At 52.9% G+C, this 18627-nt stretch overlaps 1 long non-coding RNA gene across 1 annotated transcript in view; it reads left to right on the top strand.

The window, feature by feature from the left end:
- LOC133354690 (uncharacterized) overlaps positions 1-16654 on the top strand; it is a 29187-nt gene extending 12533 nt beyond the window's left edge. Inside the window, exon 3 of the long non-coding RNA XR_009756611.1 lies at positions 16510-16654. This is a non-coding gene — a long non-coding RNA (uncharacterized LOC133354690). The remainder of the gene's footprint in view (positions 1-16509) is intronic.
- The last annotated feature ends 1973 nt before the right edge of the window (positions 16655-18627 follow it).

Genomic DNA, 18627 nt, shown 5'->3' with positions numbered 1-18627 from the left:
ACACACTCACTCACACACTCACACACACTCACACACTCACACACACACATACACACATTCACTCACTCACACACACACTCACACACACTCACTCACACACACTCACACACACACATACACACATTCACTCACTCACACACACACTCACACACACTCACTCACACACACTCACACACACACACTCATACACACACATTCACATACACACACATTCACATACACATACATTCACTCACACACACATTCACATATATTCACATACACACACTCACACACATACACACACATTCACATACATTCATATACACACATTCACATACACACTTACACTCACACTCTCACACATACACTCACACATACACACACACTCACACACACTCGCATACACACTCTCACATACACACACACACATTCACATACACACTCACTCACACACACTTACACACTCACACATACACACACTCACACACACTCACATACACACACTCACACAAACATACACTCACACACACGCACTCACACACTCACTCACACACACTTACACACTCACACATACACACACTCACATATACATACACTCACACACACGCACTCACACCCTCACTCACACACACTCACACACTCACACATACACACTCACACACACACACGTACACACGCACACGTTGTCGTTGAGTCAAGATGCGTGCGGCTCCCTGCGGATATCGAACGCCGCCCAAACCACGGACAACCTCGCCTCGCGCTGCCGCCGAGTGGACAGTTGAACCTCGTGGCGCGACCCCCCCGGGGGGTCCCACGAGCCCCCGGCTCTCGCGTGAGCTGCGCAGCGACGTCGTGTTGTGCCTGTTGAAGGCGAACGGCACGGCGACCTATTCCTCTCGAGGAGCTCCACACGAGGCGCTAATCAAAGTTTCATTCCTTCTGCACATTCGTGCTCGCCGCTGCTGCTGCGCATGGACACGGCGCGACACCAGGACGGCCCGCGCCAGGCGGGTCGCGGCTTTCGTGTGCGCGGTGGGACGGAGTCGCCAGCAACAATTAGCTAATTGATTGCGATTTTGACTTGCGTTGATTCGGGAAACCGTGGGGTCCCGCCATGAGGTTCATTTGTACATTTGACAGTGGGTGAGTTGGTGAATGGGTGAATGGGTGGGTGACTTGGTCTGGCGTTGGTTAGTGGGTTGGTGAGTAGGTTGGTAACTGGGTGTGGGATTGGGGTTAGTGGGTGGGTGAGTGGGTGTGGGGTTGCGTTAGTGGGTGGGTGAGTGGGTGTGGGGTTGCGTTAGTGGGTGGGTGAGTGGGTGCGGGGTTGAGTGAGTTGGTGGGTGAGTGAGTGGGTGGGTGTCACTGAAATTCACCAACTCTCAGCCAAAAGCAATTTAACGGACACATCACTTAGAACTGAATCTTTAATAGTTGATATTCATCGTGTTGTTTATTTACCTTCATTTAATTCGTGAACTTTCTGTACTGATGTGCGCATCGCAAGAGGGGTGTTTGGAAAGACACACTCTTGTGACGCTGTTGTAATATCCTTCTCTGGTTGCCATCTCAGCGGGGCCCCGACTTCACCAACCAGCACTGGGCCAGCGAGGTGAAGCATGCTCCAGGAACCCCGGTGACCCCCGTAGTGTAGGGGAGGCCCTCATCCAGCAGTGGATTTACAATTCAAATTGTCTGTAGATGTGCATTTGCTCGACATTTCATGAATTGTTACACACACACCAAGAGTGTAGTCCCACTTATAGACGCGTGGACACACTGAGATTCGGTAAGTCAAGACATGGCGCCTCAACGAGAGCCCATGCACGGGGTCGAGTGAGATGCGAGTGACGGATTTGATGACGTGGGACGCGTGGACGGATTGAGAGCCAGAGGCTGTGTGGACGCAGACCAGGAACACGGCGTGAGACGCAGGAAACAACAGACACCTCGAGGCCCCGGGAGAGGTGCAGAGAGAGACACGGGCAGACACAAGCGAGAGGCATGTGTCAAATGAGGCAGCAACTCAAGGACGACAACAATAACAATTATATACTAATCTAATAAACTATTATTTTCCAATATTTTACAAGGTAAGGTCCACTGGGCTCTTTTTCAGAGGTGATCTGGCCACAAATGACAGCTCAACGAAGTGGCTTTTCGTCGTGTGGAATGTACAGCAGCCAAAATGCTGGAAACGCGTGACGTTGATTCTAAATGTGGAGGGAAAAACCGGAGGACCCGGAGAAAAAATTCACGCGGTCACGGGGAGAGAGAGAGACACGCAAACTCCAAATACACTGCAGCAGCAGGCGTCAGGGTCAACATCGAACCCACAACCTCCTGTAGACCAGGCGAGGTAGTTAATAACAGCTATTATGTATCCATCAAAGACTCTCTTTTCCAGGAGGGTCCTGCCTTGGGTCTTTATTTTAAGATGTTTTCAGCCAACGTGAGAATTTTATACGTCAAGGCAAAAGTCACTTTGTGCAGTACGGGCGTTTTTTTATCTCCCGATTACAACGGTCCTATTTTAAGACGATCCACATTCACGACGTTTGAATACCGACACCTTGGATCGATTCACGCGACTCACCGTGGAGCTTTCGTTCTTCTCAGGTGTTGTATTGTCAACGTTTACCTATTGAACGCCGTTTCAATGCGGCCGAGTAAATGACGTTTCTACTTTTTCTACTGTCTGGAGACGATCCGATTTACGACGGGGTTGCTGTGGCGTCGTAAAATCCGGGACCGTCCTTATATTTAAAAATAAATATTACATAATATACACAATCTCAAATGTTGCCACGATGCAATGGTCGTAACGCTGGTCACCGGTGACATTTGAAACAAGGTTGCACGTTTTTCTTAAACCCTCCCCACCGCTGCTCCTGCTGCTGCTGCTGCTGCAATGGGTTTCCCCGCAGTCCTCGTCCATTGACTGGTCACGTGGGGTGAGGCAAAGTGTGGGTGCCCCCACCTCTTCCACGGACGTGTGGCTGGCAGGAAGGAGTCGGCCAAATTCCCTTTGAGAGGGTTCGATCGCGAGCCTGACTCCTCTCGATTTGGAAGTGCGCGTGTTCTCCCTGTGGTCTCATCCGTCCACTTTATGAGCACAGCACGACTTCTTCTCAGAGCTGCAACTCTGAATGGGGATTGTTAAAACTCTCCACAAGTGGGCGCGCCTCCACGTGGCTTTGCAGCCCGTGTACAAGACCAAGGCGCAGCCCTGCAATTGCTTGCACATGCCACTGCTGACCAAAGGACCTCTGCTAGAGGCTATGAACTATTTTTATTTTATTTTACTAGGTTATGCCCACTAAGCTATAAAGCTCGTTTTTTCAGAAGCGACTTGGCCACAAATCAGAGCTCAACGAAGTGGCTAATCACGTGCAATGTATAGCGGCCAAATACTCCAAATGCATTTTGATTCTATATATGGAGGGAAAAGCCGGATAACCCACGCGACCATGGGGAGAGAGACACACGCAAACTCTACTATACAGCAGGCGTCAGGGTCGGGATCTGGCCCACGACCTCCTGCATTCCAGGCAAGGTAGTTAATATCTCGCCACCGGAGCGCCTTCAGAAATTGTATCCGTAGCTGGGAATTGAACTCAGGGCGTCTTCGTCGTCTTCCTATGACTGTGGAAGCCATTGTTGTAGTTTGACGGCGACGTCAGCGATCGATGGAACGGCTTCGGGTGCGGCAGAGCGGGTGGTCATGACGCCACGTGGGTAACGGATCTGTCGAGGCCAGGAGTTGAGCACGTGGGGCGATCGTCATCTTCGCTTGGGTCGGTGGCCGCGGTCGCTACTCGGGCTGCTCCCGCACGCTCCACTTGTGGCAACGTCATCTTCGCCCGGGCCTGTCCCCAAGCGGTCGTGGGTTTGTCCCAAGGTTTGACGTGGCACTCGGGGCATTGGCTTTGTATGGCAGCGCGCCAAACTCTGCACGACCCCTCCTCCTCCTCCACTGCTGCGATTAATAGGCAAGAGTCCTTGCATGGGACACATGGGCCTGCTGAGCGCAGCGTCGGACTGCTGTGCCTTTGATCTCTCTTCAAATCGGCTTCTCTCGGCCACGAGACGCAATTGCTTCCTTCCTTTTACATACAGTCCGCTGTGCGAGTTACACCTCGTGCAGTCGATTTCACGAATGCACGTTCGCTCTCTCCGTGCAACGCCCAGGCAGAATTAAGCAACATTGGAGGAACATTTATCAGGAGTCCAGGATGGAGGGATGATTGCCTCGGGGATTGCATCGCGAGACAGAAAGGGGCTGCGCGTGGATTGGAGAGGACACGCAGGTGAGTGAGTGATCTCATTCCGGGTGTGCAGTGGGATGGGGCAGGAGGCGTCACGTCTCGAACGGACGATGGCCGATGGTGAAGAGTAGGTTACGGAGTGGGTATCGAAGGATGGAACGCTCTTGAGAGCACACTCACAGGGGAGACGGAGCGATAAAATAAGATTTTCAGCAAGTATTCGGTCGATTATTACATCGTGGGACCACTCGCTCTGCCACACCCGAACTAAACTATTTTTTTTAGTTTAACAGATAAAGACCACGAAGCTATATACATATTTTATTTCAGAAGCGACCTGGCCACGAATGATAGCTCAACGAGGTGGGCTTATCAAGTGGATATTTATGGCAGCCAAATGCTCTGAACGCGTCGTGATGTTCATTCTAAATGTGGAGGGGAAAAACCGGAGGACCCGGTGAAAAATCCACTGCGACCACGGGAAGAGAGACACGCAAACTCCAAATATACAGCAGCAGGCATCAGGGTCGGGATCGAACCCATGGCCTCCTGTAGACCCCAGGCGATGTAGTTAGCATCGAGGCCTTAATCCAGCAGTAGATTGATTATTGTTGATGATGAAACATGTAAATAGTGGTGGGGGGGGGTGTCGGGCAATGATTGGCACCAACTTGCTGGGCTGTCACGATCGTGGTCTATGCAACTTGCTGACTCGTCCGCACTGGACATTTTGTAACAAACAAAACGCTTCATAGCTCATCGGAGTCCTCCTCCTGCTGCGGTGTAAGTAAAGATTCTGATTCTGAGCATCGTCGCGAGGAGCTCGGGAGAAACTGATCGCACGTGGCTGCCCAAGTTTCAAACGCAGGAACTCGGCCGCATTGGTACGGCGTCTCTGAAGGTTGTAGTTGATGTTGTTGTAGTTGTTGTGGTTGAAGAAGTTTATTAAGTAGTGATACATTTTGACTATCGTAGGGTTCGTGTGGTACTCAATTGCTACTATCAGTGTAACTATTCACATGCCCGTTTAAAAACTGGTCATCAGAAAATATTATTTTAATAATTTAATTCCCATCAGGCCCCGTGGTGTAAAGCGTCGTGTTCAACTCTTATTGTCGATTTCTCTCGCGTCTCTATTTATGTTCTATGAAGAAGAGCAATTGCATGAGCCGTCACCTGTTCTATACTTTTCCTTTCGTGGCCAGAGTGTCATTGACAAATACCTTGAGTTTGTTTAAGACGTAGCAGCCTTTCGCGACCAATATCCATAATAAAGGTTTTTTTGGGTTAGATCTCGTAAAATAAATGTGCCGTTAACCCACCACCACCCGACACAGCCGATTAGTAAGGTTTGTCATGCTGCTATTTCAGCACGCCGGTTGTGTGTTGGAGAGTAAAGCCGCAACATTTACAATCTGAGTCCGACTTTTCGCCGGTCATTACAATTCTGGCAAATCGCCCGATTAATTTAATTTGGCACATTTTGTTTCCGTGACAAAAAACCGTACTGAGAGCCAGACGCTGTGGCTGTGTCGGGTGGTGTTGGGTTCACGGCACATGAATACTCACGCGATCTAACCCAACAAAACCTCTATTATGCATTAAGTTTGTTGGGTTGTGTCTGAACGCGGTTGGAGAAATGACGGTGACGGAGGCAGTACACAAACTGGGGGAATAGAGACACGCACACAGGCGATACAACGAATAGAAACGTGGAATGTGCAGCCCTCTGTTAAGGCTCTCCCCACGCCGTATCACCCGTGGGGATTGCCTGACCCACCTCGCCGCGCTCGTGTGTCACCCAATCACCAACACCACCACAACCATTACTGCAATCGATCCGGGCACTCTGTGCCTGCTGACCGATGCCATTCTATCCATTGCTGCTGAATGTCAATCTCGACCCACTGTTGGATAAGTGATTCTACGAGTATACAAAACAAGTGGGCAAAGTCTTGCGGTACAAAGCTGTCATCCCGTGGTGCAGACGCGCGTGGCGGTTGCGGCGGTGGCAGTGACGTGGCAGCGCGTTTGTCACTTCCTGCAGGGGGTTCCAGCCCGGTGGTCGTCCCTGGTCAATACCCTGCGTTCTCCTATAACGCCATTAGTAGCAGTTGCGTTCCTGAAGAACACCGCGTTATGGGAAAATGGCGTTCTAATAGATAATATCGGGGGTAAAGCACTGTCCGCGATACCACGTGAGATGCGTACGCAGGCCGAACAAAGACTGAGGCGCGTGGGTAGCATCTCGAAGCATCCAGCAGTACCCCGCCGCCTTGTGCGATGCTATGCCGAGGCAGCCGCACAACCGCTTAACTCTACTCGCGCGACGCAGTTCCGCATTCCGTGTCAAAAAAAACAAGTGTTCCCTAATACATGAATCGCGTTATACGCAATTCGCATCGTGAAAACACCCAGAACGGACTGCACTTTGGTGAGTATTAAACCCTTTCTGGTATACGTGCGTCATCAGAACAGAATTGGAAGAAAAACTAAAATAAACTAACTTTATTGGTAACGAGGCTACCACAAGACCATACGGGATGCCGTGTGGCACAGTTTGGTGCCAACTATCATAGAATGTGGTCGTGTCGCTACAGTTCTCTGCGGTGAGTCTTAAAATGTCTTTTAAAAAACAGCGGCGCTACGACGCCTCTCTCTATAAAATTTTACGCTGAGCCGCTTGCTCGTTCCGAGATTCAGCGGTGAACGGGACACCCACCCTGCGACTTGCAGACTTCTCTGAGCAGGAAAGGGTGAACAATCATCCAAGACAACTACGCAGCGTCTGCTTCATGGTGGACAATCGAAGATCGCCTGACGTCGTCCAACAAGGACGAGGAGGTCATTCACCAAACGGTCAGCGCACTGGACTTGTTCACCGGATTCAATGTCCAGGTGGGGCAGTTGAACGAACGGCGAAAGTCGCCCAGATCACCCTCACCGCCTCGCCCAGCGCAAGGGGTCGGGAAAGGAAAATAACAAGGAAATGTGGACAAGGGTCACGACAGCAGATCCTGGAGGAGCCACGCGCCACTCCGTAGGCGCAGGTTGGCAACCCCCTGGCCTAGCCGAGCGAATAGGTATGCCGTGTCTGTCTGTCTGTCTGTGTGTCTGTCTGTCTGTGTGTCTGTCTGTGTGTCTGTGTGTCTGTCTGTCTGTGTGTCTGTCTGTGTGTCTCTCTGTCTGCCTATGTGTCTGTCTGTCTGTGTATCTGTCTGTCTGTCTGTGTGTCTGTCTGTCTGTGTGTCTGTCTGTCTCTCTGTGTGTCTGTGTGTCTGTCTGTCTGTGTGTCTGTCTGTCCTCTCTGTGTGTCCTGTCTGTGTGTCTCTCTGTCTGTCTGTCTTTCTGTGTGTCTCTCTGTCTGTGTGTCTCTCTGTATGTCTGTCTGTCTGTGTGTCTGTCTGTCTGTATGTCTGTCTGTCTGCGGGTTGAACTTCTTTCACATCGTACGTAGCCGACCGTGCTAATTGGAGGACAACAAACTGAACACAACAAGCATTTCTAAAGAAGTGAGTTTTCAATTTAGCATAGCGGTGCAGTGTATAGTAGCAGTGTAGTATAGAGTAGCGTTGTGTGTTGTAGTGTATAGTGTAGTGTAAGTGGTAGTACGTCTGTATGTTGAACTCCTTTTGCATCGTACGCAGCGAACCGCTGCTAACCGGCGGTGCGGGTGCGAGCGCAACACAAACAGCGATTCTATCGGCAGGTCGCATCTGGTCGGACGGATTGGGGGAACTCCTCCGTCTCGTTGAAGTCGGCTGGCCAGCGGAGGCCGCAGTCGCCTCTCGAGACGTTCACCAGAGCCCCCCCCGCCCCGCCCCCCCGCCCCCCCGGCTGACTGGAGGGGCTCCGGTGCGCGCGCTCTCTCCGCCTGAAATCAACGAAACATCCCGACGGACGCGGCACGACCCCTCCCGACAAATAATCTCGAGGCGAGGCGAGGCCTTCCCCGGGCAAATAACTAAATACATACACGGCGTGTTTATATATATATTGGTGGGGGGGGGGGGCTGGAACCACATTCACTTCATCCGTCCAGACGGGGGGGGAGGGGGGCTTTTGTCAGCAAATGCCTCGTGGGGGGGGGGGGGGGCTCGCGCGGGACCCCTCGACGCATTCCTCTTCGGTCTCATCGGCGTCTTCGCCTCTGCACATGATGGGAGTTTTTCTTTGGATGGCCCACGGCCTCCCCAACCCCCCTACCACCCCCCCCTCCCCCTTGCGATCGCTTCAAGTGCGGCAATCTGTGTTCTCCAGCGTGAAACGCTCCAGCTGACCTCACGCGGTCTCTGAAAGCGATCTGCACCGTGACACATTCTTTTGCTTTCCAGACCTCACATCTGTAAACGGTCTTCCAAGACCGTAAAACGAAAAAACGACACACGCACAGAAAAAAAAGAAGCGAGACCCCGGCAAGAAACACCCCTTCAACCTCCGTCGCTCACCCCGCTAACCCCGGGCAAGCGCTGCCCTCCCTCCCTCCCCACCCACCGCCCGTGACCCATCCCTACACCCGCTGCACGCGTGGCTCAACAACAACAAACTCACGCAAGGGCCATGTGCTCATTGTCAATAATGTTTTTTTGTTCAACTAAACTGCTTTCTTTTATTTGGCCCGGCAAGGCCCACTGAGCTATGTAGCTCTTTCTCAGAAGCGACCCGACCACAAATGAGAGCTCAACGAAGTGGCTTGTCACGTGGACATTTAAAGCAGCCAAATACTCCAAACGCGTGACGTTGATTCCAAATGTGGAGGGGAAAACCGGAGGACCCAGGGGGAAATCCACGCGACCACAGGAGAGACACGCAAACTCCAGGTATACAGCAGCAGGCGTCAGGGTCGGGATCGAACCCACGAACCTCCTGTATACCAGGCGAGGAAGTTAACATCTCCTAGCCACCTGTGATGATGATGAGACAGAGAGACACACCTAACTCCAAATATACAGCAGCAGGCGTCAGGGTCGGGATCGAACACACGACCTCCTGTATACCAGGCGAGGGAGTTAACATCTCCTAGCCACCGTAGCGCCCTGGATAAACGCCTCTGCCACGCTCTCTCTAGCGAGGCGCCGACGTCGTGAGCCATATCCACTCCGCCACTCGCCAAACTCGCGCTCGCCTTCTCGTCCCTCCCCCTCCTCGCCTCTGGTGGAGCCCCTTCACGTGTTCTTCATTTCGCTGTCTTCTCACGAACAATAGTGCCGCCAGCGGCTTCCATTCACAAAGTTCGCTACGTACGGTGCGAAAGAAGTCCGACGCACATTGTACACACGTGAAGACTTCTCCGTTCACGAATCTTGCAGTGAGCAGTGGACCTACCTCTGAGTCTCTTGGGTTCACTGTTCGCACATGCCTCTCTCATGTCCCGCATAGAATTTTTCATCGTATGGCGACCAACCAAAACGTTACTTGTCACAGCTAAAATAAGCCAAATGTTAATAACTATAGTGTTGTGTCAACGATTCAGAGACAGAGTTTGTAGGAGGCACTTTCTTTATTTACCACCATTCACGGCCTCGTCCACACACTCTCCACAGTAGCTCAGCCCAGCCTGTACACAACAGCCAGAGGAGATAGCCAACTCCTCTCCGTCGTAGCGCAATATCTAGCGGAGACGCTTAGCGACGACGAGACAAGTCCACTTCCCACCTCCGACAGCCCTGAGCCCCCTGCTCTCGGCTCCTTTTATGCTCCCGGCAGCGCGGCCTGGCTCCGCCCTGACCAGCGCCTCCTTCTCGAACCCGCCGGCAGGTTCCAGGGGCCTCCAGACGGGGTCCTCCGTGACCCTTGCCCCAGTTCCTCCGCTCTGCCCACACCCCGTGCTCACGCCCTCACCGGCGTGTGCGCCGTCTGTCCACCACAGCTGCCGCTGTTGTCCACCAGCCGGCGCTGTTGCACTACACTTGTCAACTCAGGAAAGTCGCACCAAGTCCCGCGTCTCGTGTTCAGGAGGGAGCTGCTACAATGGGATGCTTGGCCAGCACCAATGATGCGGGAGGAAACCGGAGATCCCGGAGGAAACAAAACAGGGGGATAAAATACAAACTCCACCGCAAAGAGGCATCCGAGTCAAGAATCGAACCCAGGCCCCTTCGTGCTGTGAGGCAGAGATGCGACCACTGCGCTTCCACCCTGCCGCCCCGTGTGCTGAGCCTGCTTGTGTTGTCGTTGTTGTGTCGTCATTGATGGCCAGGCCGAGGCCATCAACTCGCTACGCTCCACTTGAGAAGCCGGTCTGATCTCTGGTGGCTGGAACCCGGATTTGACCCCAGGATCTCAGCAGTGCCGGCTCTGACACAGGATCGTCCTCCTGAGGCCCCCGGCCTCCACTGGGTTATTACGTAAGAAGTTCAATGTGTGTCTGTACGCTGAACTTCTTGAGCACCACCGTACGTAGCCAACCGTGCAAATCGGAGGTGGACCCGGTAAAAAATTCCACGTGAGCACGTGGCGAAAGACACGGGATCGAACCCACGACCTCCTGCGTACCAGGCGACACATCAGATATTGCGGCCTTGCGTCGAGGCAACACCACGTCTCCTAGACGCTCCAGGCCTGCACCGTCGCGCGCACGCTCCCCTCCCGCTGAATGTGGCAGCCACAAAGTTGGTTGGCACCCGAGGGGGGGAGTGGGAAGTGTTCCGGCTGGCACCAGGGAGGGCAGCTCAATTGAGAATCAGAATATGTATTTATCCTGGAGGAATCCGATGAGCTATAAAGCTCGTTTTCACAGATGTCCAGTCGGGGCACGGGGTAAGAACGTTACAAGGCTCACTGCACCCAAGCGGGTCTGTTATCTGGCACCGGCCACACAACCACCATTCTATATTCTACAAATATTTACGACTCTCTCTGTAAAACTCAACATTTCGCTTGGCTGAAATATCGAGCTTTTTATTCCTACATTCAGTAATATTCAAATGTATCCTGTATATTGTATGAACCATGTTACTCAATAGCTACTAAAGTTGTAACTAACAGTATGCCAATTTAAAACCATTAATTACTGACACGTGTTTTTTTATGTAATTCTCATCAGGCCCCATGGTGTTAAAGTGCAGTCCCCACCTCTCATCCACTCCATCTCTCTGACCTCTCTACGCGCTATAAGCAAGGGCTATTGTCCAGAACGTTCCTTTCAAGGCGACACACACGCACTGTTATTGACAAAGTGTGTTATGTTGTTCAAGCAACGCTTCTATCGCGATGACGACGTCTGACATGGAGGCAGAGGGACACACGCGCACGTGATACTCGATTATCATCTCGTAGCTCGGGTTCCAATCCACGTTGTTTAGTTCAAATAGCTGCCACTTTATCCCCACTTGAAAATCCTTCAAGAAAAGAAAATAGCCCCATCCCTCCCACACACTCACAATAGGAATGATACAATTAATGTCAGCGATGCTCCTGTTCCAAATAAGCATCCAGGCATTGGTGATCACCTTCTGTCCACAGCCCTGCAGAGCCCATCAGAGGCTGGCTCCAACCTCCGAGTTGCCGAGTCTGTGTTGTGAATCAGAGCCTGGCTCCAATCTCCGAGTTGCCGAGTCTGTGTTGTGAATCAGAGCCTGGCTCCAATCTCCGAGTTGCCGAGTCTGTGTTGTGAATCAGAGCCTGGCTCCAATCTCCGAGTTGCCGAGTCTGTGTTGTGAATCAGAGGCTGGCTCCAATCTCCGAGTTGCCGAGTCTTGTGTTGTGAACCAGAGCCTGGCTCCAAACTCCGAGTTGCCGAGTCTGTGTTGTGAATCAGAGGCTGGCTCCAACCTCCGAGTTGCCGAGTCTGTGTTGTGAATCAGAGGCTGGCTCCAATCTCCGAGTTGCCGAGTCTGTGTTGTGAATCAGAGGCTGGCTCCAACCTCCCCGCCTCGTCAGTAGTCACACGCGGCTCCCACGTCCATTGTTGTGTGTTTGTCTTTTCGTTGTTGACCTTCCCCCCGATTCGCATGGTTGACTACGTACGGCGCGAAAGAAGTTCAACGTACAGTGCATTTCTCGCCGCAATGGACCAGTGACTGACGAGGAACACTTGATACATTCCTCAGTCGCACCGTGTGGCCTTTAAATAAATCAATAGAAATATGCGACGGTTCGGGCGATGGCCCTTCCTCAAGGCTATGATTGCGCGTGTGCACCACTACCAGTCTAGCAGCAGCATCGTCAGCAGCTTCACCAAGTGATTTGTTTAATGACTGAGGACTCTCAGTGGTGTTGTTGTTTGTTCAGTGGCCTTGTCATGGCTTGCCATGTTATGGCGCAATATCATTTGTAGTTATTGTTGTTGACACGGAATATGTTGACTTGTTTGTTGTTGTTGTTAACTGTGCTCGTGTACCACTGCCAACACAGCAGCCGCAGCAGCATCACTAAATGACGTTACACTTTTTACGCAAAAAGGTTCATCGAAGCAGCGATGTGATCGCTTGGGTTCACGCAAAAGCTAACCGGAGGCGGCTAGAACAGAGTCCTTTCTTCGTGTGACATGGCACAAGATATACGGTCAGCTTCACGCTTTTGTCACGGCCACATGTGTGTATGTACGTGCGTCGAATCTATTTCGCGGGGAGCGGTGGTGCAGCAGTGAGCGCTACGCCGCGCTACGAATCCGACGAGCCGAGTTCGATTCCCACTCACGGACAACACTCAGTGACGATTATCTGCACCGGTCCTGGGCCTCTCCTAGGTCGACTCAGCCTCAAATGAGTACCTGGTGCGGTGCGTAAAAACATCGGTACTAGGGAGACAAAGGCGGCCGGGCGTGGTGCTGCCGTTCCGGCCTTAATAGGCGCTCGCTAACAGCACTTGCCCCAACAGTCTGTTGAGGCTACACGGGGGATCTTTGTCTTTGAATTTATTTCTCACCGTACGTCGCCAACCGTGCTCATCGGGAGTTGCGTGAAAGCCTCCCCGTGGCATTGCTTCGAGCACAGTGACTGTGTGCTGTAAACACGGTTGGCTACGTACGGTGCAAAAGAAGTTCACCATGCGGAAACAGTGGCAAAACGTCCAGCGGCCAGCAACAGACAGCACAACGTAATAGGTGGCAGTTGACAGGTTTATGGTCAGAGCTTGGGAGCAAAGAGACGGCGGCGAGAGGGAATTCCCAAGCTGCAGAATAATAGCAGTTGTGGCCTGCGGTGTGGTGAGTGAGTGTTGTGGCCTGGAGTGTGGTGAGTGGGGGTTGTTGTGGCCTGCTGTGTGGTGGGTGAGGGTTGTTGTGGCCTGCGGTGTGGTGAGTGAGTGTTGTGGCCTGGAGTGTGGTGAGTGGGGGTTGTTGTGGCCTGCTGTGTGGTGGGTGAGGGTTGTTGTGGCCTGAGGTGTGGTGGGTGAGGGTTGTTGTGGCCTGGAGTGTGGTGGGTGAGGGTTGTTGTGGCCTGGAGTGTGGTGGGTGAGGGTTGTTGTGGCCTGGAGTGTGGTGGGTGAGGGTTGTTGTGGCCTGCTGTGTGGTGAGTGGGGGTTGTTGTGGCCTGCTGTGTGGTGGGTGAGGGTTGTTGTGGCCTGCAGTGTGGTGGGTGAGGGATGTTGTGGCCTGCAGTGTGGTGGGTGAGGGATGTTGTGGCCTGCAGTGTGGTGGGTGAGGGTTGTTGTGGCCTGGAGTGTGGTGGGTGAGGGTTGTTGTGGCCTGGAGTGTGGTGGGTGAGGGTTGTTGTGGCCTGGAGTGTGGTGAGTGAGGGTTGTTGTGGGCTGCAGTGTGGTGGTTTAACACAGTAAGGACGAGACCAAACAGTCCAGCCTGGTAGACCAACATGAAGTGAATTTCACAGCAATCATCGCAGGCGACTGGCCACGGGTGGGGGAGTGGATCTGTGACTGCCACGTGGGTGGGTGGGGGGAGGGAGGGGTTACTTGACCATACTTCACCGAGCTGGTCACTATGAGGCTGTGAAGGGCGGGGAGCAGACGCGTGGGAGCATGGATTTACAGCGTTAAGCTGCGCAGCCTATACCACCTGCTATGCATCCACGTGTGCTCCGGTCTCAACCCCCCTCAGCTCCCGTAGTCCGCGGTTGCTTTACCAGCTCAGGCCCCGGTGAACTGTAGCCCAGCGAGGTGGATTATCTCCATCATGGGACCTCCTTTGCCAGTACCAACATATGAGAATAGGTTTTCCGAGGTGGCTTATCACGTGGGAATGTATAGCAGCCAAATACCCTGAACGCGTGATGTTGATTCTAAACGTGGAGGGGAAAACCGGAGGACCCGGAGAAAAATCCGCACGACCACGGGGGAGACGGACACCGCAAACTCCAAATATACAGCAGCAGGCGTCAGGGTCTGGATCGCACCCACGACCACCTGTATACCAGGCGAGGTAGTTAACATATCCTAGCCACCGTGATGATGATGAGAAAGAGAAACACGCAAGCTACAAATATACAGCAGGTGTCAGGGTCAGGATCGAACCCACGACCTCCTGTATACCAGGCGAGGTAGTTAACATCTCCTAGCCACCGTGATGATGATGAGAGAGAGAAAAACGCAAACTACAAATATACAGCAGCAGGCGTCAGGGTCAGGATCGAACCCACGACCTCCTGTAGACCAGGCGACGCATTCCGTTTCTCTTCGTGGGTTGAAGGCGTCCACCCAATTCGGGGCGTCAAACAGCAAGGCGGGTGAATGCGGAGACGAATCCCGACCTGCTGCGGCTGAGACAGCGGCCGTGGGTCAGTGGAGGTCATCGTCGGTACGCTGGTCACGAACTGGCGCGCTCCCCACTGTTTACACTCCAACGCGGCGGCGATCGTCATTCACGCCGCGGCACACACGCGCGCACTTCGTTATTCTAGGAGGAGGAGGAGGTGGGGGGGTGGTGAGATTTCAACCGCTCGTGCGCCTTTTTATCCACTTTCTTTCTTTCTTCCGTACAGCTCGACGGTAGCGGTGGTCGCGATGCTATCGTACAGTCGATTGGGGTCAGTTCTTCAGTTGTGTAACGAGCCCAAAGCACGTGCTTTTACCAATCAGCGGTTTAACATTTTTGCAAATTGAACGGGGACTTATCGTGCCCCTCCGGCCTCTTGTGCTCGTGCAACTCTGCCAACGCAGCGTCACCAAATAGTTTGGAACATCTCACGAAGCGGTGCGGTTTGGTTCTGAAAATCAGGGTGCCGTGAATACGCTTTAAATTTAAAAGCCGACAGCCTACCGCTCATGTCCATAGGCTTGGCAATTCTGATATTACTCTTTTGTTCTTTCGGTAAAGTCACGTAGCTAGAAATAAAATCAAACAAATCACGACGTTTCGATCGCAACACAAGCAATCTGCATTTGGGAAAAGGCCAATTTCTGTTCGACAAACTGTCAAGCCAGTCTAATAATGGAGCCTCTAGTTTGTTTGTTCCATGAGATTCAAGCACACAAATGGACGGAGATAAACAGTCATCAATTGGCCGAAAACACCTTAATCAAGAGAGGACCACAGAGCTTGGGGTGGTGGGTGGGGTGGCGGCGGCTGGCCACGTCGCTGATGCCCTTCGCGTCGCTCTTCGAGAGTGAGCGAATTTCTCCGCGATGGTGACCCGCTACAACTCGACGTCGTTGTCCCGATCGCTATGCAGCGGTTACCGGTTCACGTGTCCATGCGCCTGTGGGGAGCGGTAGTGTAGTGGTTAGCGCTGCGCTATGAACCCGGCGACCCGAGTTCGATTCCCGCTCACGGCCAACACCAGTGACGATTATCTGAACCGGTCCTGGGCCTCCCCTAGGTCGACTCAGCCTCAAATGAGTACCTGGTGAGGTGTGTAAACATCACCACTAGGGAAACAAAGGCGGTCGGGCGTGGTGCTGGCCACCCACCCCTCGTGTGCCGTGCTGGCCTTCATAGGTGATCGCTAACAGCACTTGCCCCTACAGTCTGTTAAGGCTATACGGGGATCTGTGTCTTTGTTTGTTGTTGCATGTGTGTGTATCTGTATGGGAAGCGGCAGTGTAGTGGTAGCGCACAGCAATGTAGGAACTCGGCGTCCCGAGATCGATTTCGGCTTATGGCCAACACCAGCGACGATTGTCGGAACCCAGTCCCGGGCCTCTCCTAGGTCGACTCAGCCTCAAATGAGTACCGGGGTTCGATGTGTAAACATTGCGACCAGGGAGACCAAGGCAGCTGGGCGTGGTGCTGGCCACCCACCCCCTCGTTTGCCGTTCCGGCCTTCATAGGTGCTCACTAACAGCACTTTCCCCCACAGTCTGTTAAGGCTATACGGGGGATCTTTATCTTTGTGTGTGTGTGTGTTTTGAACTCGTTGTGAAGATGCAGACCAGATGTGACTCGGCTGGCCGAGCGAGGTGACTGCGAGCGAGGTGACTGCACGCGACGCGGCATCGGCGGCCTCGGCCCATCTCGCCACTCGCCCCCCAGCCCCCCCCCCAGCCCCCCCGCAGGCACCACGACGTCGCCCCCCCCCCCCCCGCCGCCACCGCTCTCGCCTCGCACTCGGCCGGCCGCTCGGAGGTGCCGGGGCGCTGCACGAGGCGCCGCGTTGGGGTCGTGGCTCGCAGCTTCTTGCAGAGGTTCGTGGTTCAAACCCGCCGGGCCGTCCTGGTTATCCCTGATGTGTGTGTGTGTGCATTAAGCATAATTACACTCATTTATTACGTAATGATAGTACGGTGGACATCGAAGAGCCCCTAACGTCATCAGTAGGCCCTTGCGTGCCGGAATCATAGTTAGACATTTGCCAATTTCGAAAAAAATATATATACGCAGCGAAGATGTAGTGGATTGTGATTGCGTACAGCGGTGAACGTTGGCCAACCGGTATGGCAGACCGATGCGTGGTGCCACACAAGGACAGCTGCCACTGGAGTGGCGGTGCTGGTGCTGATGGTGGTGGTACTGGTGGTGGTGCTGGTGGCGGTGGTAGTGGTGGCAGTGGTGGTGCCGGTGGTGGTGCTGGTGGAGGCGCTGGTGGTGGTGCTGGTGGTGGTGCTGGTGGTGCAGGTGGTGGTGGTTAGATGGCATCACCAGTTTGTTTGGGTCATGACCAGGGGCCGCGTTGTGGAAAACCGACGGCAAAATCAGTTGTTGTACTGTACTTGTATGTGCCCGTGTCTCTATGTGTGTCCCACCTTCGCACATCCGCTCTCATCAGCAGGGTCAAATGACCCCCCCCCCACCCCCCCAATGACAGGATCCCATCAGCAAGGCTGTATTTTATCCACCCGGCGCTCCACTCATTTGTTGTGAGCTTCGCTCCTCCACCCTCCTCCGTAGAGGCCGATTTTGACACCGCCGCTACCAGTCATTGGCAAGTCCCGTCAGCTCCACGTCCTCCTATACCACATTTCTCCATCTCTCCCCCGGGCCGTGCCGCGCCCGTGAATGGCACTCGTTGCGGCCAAACAGAAGCTGCTTGGGCGTGCGGCAGCTGGGCATGCGGGCTACGTGACCCAGCCAGTGCAGCCTCGCCTGCCGGAGGAGCTCATTGATGGGACTGTGTCCAGATCTGTCGAGAATCTGTGAGCTCCTCACACACTCCAACTTGGTTAAACCCAGGATGGGTCATAGGCAGGCCAGCCTGAATGTTTTAAGCTGGTGCAGATGTTCCTTCACAAGATAAGGGATGGCGTAACTGTGGCCGAGAAGAACAGGGAGCTGCCTGTGGAGCGATGGGCCAGGTAGTTCCACACAGCAGGGTTACGCAGCTGATGAATAGATCCATTATAGAGGTTTTCGGGTTAGATTGTGTAAATATAAATGTGTCGTTAAACCTGCCACCAAATAGTAAGGTTTGTTACGTAAACAGAACATTGCAATTTGTGACTAGTACAGCACACTGGTGTGTTGGAGAGTAAACCCACAACAACATTTATTATTCTAGTACCCTGACGTTTCGCCGGTAATTACAACCAGCTTCATCAGGCGACAGCCAGAGTTGGTGAAAAATCCTCCTCCTGTTCCAATCTGTATTTAAATGGAGGGAGAAATGTGACGTCGTCACTTGTTTAACTACTCATTTATATTTACACGATCCAACCCCAAAACTTATATCGTGAATAATATTGGTCACGAAAGCCTACGTGTCAAACTGATGAAAAGATTATTCCGCTCGACTGACTTGGAGTCAGACCTCTGCTACCAAATCAGAAATGGTTATAACCGCACTGCCCTGGCATTAAAATGTCACTCGCTCCACAACTGCCACTCCATGGAGAGGCGAGGGGGTGAAGTATTTGATGACTAAAACTAAAACTATTTTTATTTTACCAGGTAAGGCCCACTGAGCTATGTAGCTCTTTTTCAGAAGCGACCTGGCCGCAAATGATAGCTCAACGAAGTGGCTTATCGCGTGGACATTTATAGCGGCCACATACTCTAAACGCACGTTTCTAAATGTGGAGGGAAAACCCGGAGAACCCGGAACAAAAT

This window comes from Lethenteron reissneri, chromosome 48 (assembly GCF_015708825.2).
Source record: "Lethenteron reissneri isolate LAM-NWPU_2019-01 chromosome 48, ASM1570882v1, whole genome shotgun sequence".
NCBI classification, from domain to species: domain Eukaryota; kingdom Metazoa; phylum Chordata; class Hyperoartia; order Petromyzontiformes; family Petromyzontidae; genus Lethenteron; species Lethenteron reissneri.
Note: the sequence above shows the minus strand (reverse complement) of the source record. Positions and strands in the feature narration are given on the sequence as shown.